Source organism: Grammomys surdaster, unplaced genomic scaffold (genome assembly GCF_004785775.1).
Source record: "Grammomys surdaster isolate TR1022 unplaced genomic scaffold, NIH_TR_1.0 125349, whole genome shotgun sequence".
Classification (NCBI taxonomy): domain Eukaryota; kingdom Metazoa; phylum Chordata; class Mammalia; order Rodentia; family Muridae; genus Grammomys; species Grammomys surdaster.
In genome coordinates, this window is record NW_021620222.1 from 212,750 (window position 1) to 218,749 (window position 6,000).

The 6,000-nt window shown below is 46.7% G+C and overlaps 1 pseudogene; it reads left to right on the forward strand.

The window, feature by feature from the left end:
- The first annotated feature begins 342 nt into the window (after window positions 1-342).
- On the forward strand, window positions 343-1,321 carry LOC114637594 (annotated as a pseudogene).
- The last annotated feature ends 4,679 nt before the right edge of the window (window positions 1,322-6,000 follow it).

Consider the following 6,000-nt stretch of genomic DNA (forward strand, 5'->3'; position numbering starts at 1 on the left):
ATAAATTTTAAAATTATGTGAATGTAATTTTAAAAGCTGTTTCTTAAAAGGCTTCTATGAGCAGGAGGGTGACGCTGGTCAGGACTCAGGCCATTAGTTCTGATGGCATAATCCCGTGTGATCAACTCGACATGATCTAGTCCACTGGGAAGAGTCTCTGAGGGAGCTACAGAGACAGTTTCATGGTTAAGAGCACTTGTTGCTCTTGCAGAGGACCCAGGTTCAATTCCAAGCACCCACCTGGTGGCTCACAGCAGTCTGTAACACCAGCTTTAGGGAATCCAATAGGTACATGTGTGGTGCACATTTCTGCAGACCAGATATTCAAAGACATAAAATAAAATGAATAGAAGCAACGGGGCAAATGCCAGGGAGAAGAGTGGCAGTGGCTGCAAGTGAGGCTTGAAGAAGAAAAGCGCTGCTGAAGAGCCTCTAGAGGGTGTGTTTGCGAGCAATGGGGCTGCAGGCAGCGCCTTCCCTCTGGGCTTCAGGATAACAGCGGAGACACTTGCTGTTCTTGAGGTGGAAACAGCAGCAGCAGCAGAAGAAAAAGTTGGAAGGTAAGAAAAAAATTAAAAAGAAAGAGAGAGGCTCTTGGTGATAAGACTCCATGAAAGCCTATCCCCAAGACCACTGACAATCAACGAGTCTACAATGAAACCACAGTAGACCCCCATGGCAAAGAGGTGGCTTATGATGAGTTTGCTTCTTACTTCAACAGACAGACATCTCCTGAGATTCTCATTGCATGGTCAGGTAGACCTCATTGGGGAGCAGTACGACTCTGTAGCAGCTCTCAACACTTTGACCAGATTCACATGTTTATGACAGAAGAGGACTGACTCTGAAAAAATCATCCCACAGTCCATTGCAAGAGATTTCACAAACCTGATTGTTACTAATGAAGATCATAATACACTGAATGAACTTATTTAAAGTCACTTGCCAAATGGTCCAACTACTCATTTTAAGATAAATAGTGTTGTCTTTGTAAAGAAATTAAGAAATGAGGCAAAAACCTCACTGAATGTGTACCCATGATAATTCTGAATAAATTTACAGCACGGCTAGGTCATTCTGTGAGATGTATGTCTGCGTCTCTCTTTCCTCATAACCCTCACTGTATTAGAAGGCAGGTTGCACAATCATCTTCAGGTTTCACAGATTATACATAGTCAGGAGTGAAAAGAAAGTGGGAACTCAGGAACTGGGACCACATTTTACCTTAAAATTATGATCTCTTCAGAAGGGAACCTTTGATTCTAAAAATGGAGAGTGTGAATGGGAAATGAACACATGTCAAAGAAAATTTTGTTTATAAAGTAGGGGAGAAGTATTGAATTTTGCTGGACAGGCCTGTTTTGAAAAACTTGGTAATTTAACAAAACACCCTTCTCAAAATGGAATTTATTGATTTTGTAAATCTTATATTTGAACAAATGATCAAATGCTATGAATTCCCACTCTATGTAGTAAATATAACTGTAACTTGAGTAAGGGGTCTAAAAGTCCTAAAATTTGCTGCCATTTTGGATTACTTGTGGATAAATTCATTGGAATGAAGATTCAAACTAACTTTCTAATTTGCACTCCCAAAGAACTTGTAGGCTAGAAAAAGTATTGCTGGTAGATAGTGTATAACCTTGATTTCATAAACTAGTCTTGGAAGCCAGGTTATTGGGACTTGAAACAAAGTTACAGGTCACTGGAGTTAACTTGGTTATTCTGGACTCACTTTGTAGACCAGGCTGGCTTTAAACTAACAGAGCTCTGCCTGCCTCTGCCTCCCACATGCTGGGATTAAAGGCATGCACCACCATACCTGACTGCCTTATTTACCAAACAGGGTCTTCCATTAAAGCTGGAGCTCACCTTTTAAACCCATGCTGGTGGCCATAAAATTGTCTCCCCCAAGTTCGAGGGTTAAAAGTGTGCACAGCTATGCCCAGCTTTTTACATAGGTGGCAGGGATCTGAACTCAGATCATAAGTGCATAGCAAGTGCTTTTACCCACTGAATCATCTTCCCACACTTAGTTGGAATATTTAAAGAAATTCCTGTAACTAAGTGAAGGAAAGAAACTGGAAGTTTCTCAATCTTTCAACAAAGATTTACAGTTGTTCTGTAAGTTTCTAGAAGTCTTGACGATATAAGGCATTGAGTCTTAAAAGCTGATGTTGTAAAGGTTAACATATAACATATTTCATACCAATAACAAGGCCAAAAATGTGTATGCTGTTTTATTGTATGCTACAGGCAGTGTATATAAACCTTGTGAGACAAAAATTTGTGAAAATCAGAGAGAGATTTTAAGGACCAACAAATAGAAATTGTATATTGTGGCACACGTTCTAGAGATGCTTTTGTACAGAATTCAAATTTAGTTCTCTTTACTATTCACTGGTTCATGAGAAGCGGTTTGAGAAACTTGATGGGAGAAAAACCGATAAAGCATCAAACAGGTAACTATTGGTTGATGTTGGTTGTAGGTGCCGCAGTAGAGAGAGAAGCTCACCAAGATGCCAATATTTTCTCAAGGAGCAGAACGGTTCAGAGTTCTTGGGAAAAAAAAAAGACTGACCCTGACTAGCTCACTCCAGTTTCTTTTATTCAATCATTATACAAAGTTAATTGGGGCTGGGAAAGGTCCCAGCTTCCAAAGTTATCTTGCCCTTGCTGCCCGAGAGAGCAGACACCCACACAAATCTCAGTCCCTTTAGACCATGGCTAGCCTTAATCAAAAGTAAGAACTCCAAGTTTGCCAGGAGTGCCTTAGGACCAATGTCTGTGCAGCTGCAAGCGCTCACATAGCACCAAGTGCAAACTTTCCAAGGAGACAACATTTCTTCAAGGTTCAGTCTTAAAACAATTTCTCAGTCTCTACTGATTCATCCAAATACAGCAAAAGCTTTGCTGAAACATTTCACTTAAAGCCATACACAAAGGCTTCACCTTACATATGATTACAGTTAAGTTTTTTTTTAAAAAAAATCATTTGTAAAGGAATTTTAATCCAGCAACATGGTTGCCCTGGCAAGGACATCCAGTGACCTTCTAGGTCTGTCTGATCTGGCCAGAATCCACACTACACACTTTTAATCCTTCTGGCTGGAATAGAGACATGCCCTTAGCACACACACCTTTAATACCAAACAATGTAGGTAAGGTTAGTTTGTAAAAGAAAGCACCCATGTTTGAAAGTGATGTCTAATTGAGGGGCAGACAAAGTGACGAATCAGAGAAAGATTTGACAGAACAAGCCAGAGATAGGACACACTCAACAGTCACAAGAAAGGATAGGAAAGGGAGGTGACTTAAAAAGCAGCAGAGGGAGACAGAGGGAATTCTGTTGAGTTCAGTTGAATGGAGTTCAGTTCAGTACAGTCAGTGCAGTTGAGTTTGTGGAATTCAGGAGCAGTTTTGCCAAGGCACAATTCAGAGAGAAGCTGAGAGAAGCCAGTTTGAGTCAGTCAGCTTGGGGAGGAGTTTGAACCAGAACAGTTGAGTTGACCAGCCACAGTAAAAAAAAAAAAAACTGGAAGAGGTAAGCTTATTCAACAGTAAGCCCGAGACGAAAATTACATCTGGTGAATAAAATTTAACTTTTACAACATTTTTAATGGGGAGCTAGCCCAGGAAAAAAGGACCCCTGCCAGGGGTTGCAGGGCCCAGAGAGTGAGCCCGAGATGACCACAAGTCCTGTGCCAAGCAGCCCAGGCAGAGAGCTAGCCTGAGGGGACCACCAGTCTGACATAGCGTAGAGGGCAGATTGTGCCCAAGATGATCCCTGTCCAGTGGCATAATGCACCAGGAGGGTATAGCACTCCCAAAACCACTCCTAAGGTGGTCCTAGACACCCAGAGACTCCAGGTGCCACTAAGAGGAAAAAGTAAGTGCTAGAGAAATGGAAGAGAGGAAGAAACAGGAGGATGTGGGCACAATGGAGAGAGGCAGAACTGGGGGGTAGTGAGGAACAGCCGGATGTGAGTAGCTGGAGATGCCACCTGTGACTATGGTCGGATCCTGGCCAGTGCTGCCACCAAGGGCTATGTCTGGGTCCATGGCCCAAGAGCAGGGGAGAGGGGTGTCTGGTACCATCAAAGGTCAGGCAGACATCCCTGGTCTGGGCTGCTGTCGGGGGCCATATTAATATCTAAGGACTGTGCAGAGCTGGCCACCCCTCACCTGGACATCATGGGGGAGCTGGCCCTGAGGGCACAAGAGCCAGAGAGCTGACTCCACCCCTCACTAGTGCAGTGCTCGGGAGAGGGACCCTGCACCGCCCCCAGGAAGCACAGTAGAGCCGGCCTTGGTTATGGGAGTTTGTGAGTGAGCTGCCCCAAGGGCATGAGCATGGGAGAACTGGCCCTGCCACTCATCTCCTGCTTGGTGGCATGGATAAAGGAGAGATGCAGTCCTCTGCTCTGTCCCACACTACCTGTGGCAGGAGGCAGAGCTGGCCCTGGGATCATGCGGGCAGGAGAGCTCCATGTGCTCATCACTGGCTAAAGCACGTGGGAAAGTAAGCTCTGCATTTTGCCTGGGCAGCACAGTAGAGCTGACCCTGGTGTTGGGGTCACGGGTGAGTCATTCCAGAGGGTGAAAGCATGGGAGAGCTGGCCTTGCAACTTGTCTGCCATGCAGTGGTACACATGGAGGAAGAGATGCCCTCCTCCTCCTACTCCTCCACCTCCTCCTCCTTCTCCTCTTCCTCCTCCTCCTTCCATTTGTCCCTCACTTCCTACAGCAGACTTGTGAACTGTTCCTGTCCCTCACAGACTGCAACACTCAGAACAGCAGGCCCTACACCTCATCTGGGTAGCATAGTGGAGCTAGCCTTGGTTGCAGGGATTGAGAGTGAGCCAGCCCCAAAGGCCTGAGAGAGGGAGAGTTGGCCCAGGCCCTCGCCTGAGGCCACACTTAAAAAAGAAGGTCCGGTATCCTCTCCTGGGTAGCACAGTAGAGCTGCCCCTCATGGTGTGGGTGCAGGTAAGCTGCCCTGAAGGCATGAGAGTGGGAGAGCTGGGAGAGCTGGGAGAGCTGGGGGAGAGCTGGGAGAGCTGGGGGAGAGCTGGGAGAGCTGGGGGAGAGGTGGGGGAGCTGGGAGAGCTGGAGAGCTGGGAGAGCTGGGGAAGCTGGGAGAACTGGAGAGCTGGGAGAACTGGAGAGCTGGGAGAGCTGGGAGAGCTGGGAGAGCTGGGAGAGCTGGGAGAACTGGGAGAACTGGGGGATCTGGGGGAGCTGGGGGAGCTGGGGGAGCTGGGAGAGCTGGGAGAGCTGGCTCTGGCCCTTGTTGGCTGCAGCATTGGATGACCTAAGCAGGTCAAGGCTGGAGAGCTTCCCCCAGTGGTGTGGGTGCAAGAGAGCTGCTAGGCTGACCAGCTCAGATCCACCTCAGACCCAGAGTCAGGGTTGTTAGTTGGTCCACTCCAACATCTACCCCACTGATGTACTGCTGGAGCTTGTGAAGGGGCCGGTCCTACAGATCTAAAACTACAAGTCTCTGAGAGAGCAAAGACAACAGGGTATCAGAGAGGAGCCCCAGTGAGGATCCAGTATTGACAGTGTAGCAGAAACCAGAGCCCTCAAACCGGGACAATGAGTCATTGCAATGAACATTTGGCAAGCAAAGAAGTGTGGACAAAAGGGTGTACTGTGGGACACACTGTGACACACTACAGCTTTCACAGAGGGCGGGTACAAGGAGATGGGGAGATGAGTGGAATTGGAATGCATGATGTGAAATTTACAAGGAACCAATAAAAAGGTAAAAAGAAGACTAGCCAGTGGTGGTGGCACACGCCCTTAGGCCCAGTACTTGGGAGGCAGAGACAGTGGATCCGGGAGTTCAAGGCCAGCTCTGGTCTGCAGAGCAAGTTCCAGGACAGCCAAGGCTACACAGAGAAACTGTCTTGAAAAACAAAAACAAACAAACACAAAAGTAAGTTTTGACAGAGAGAGAGAGAGAGAGAGAGAGAGAGAGAGAGAGAGAGAGAGAGA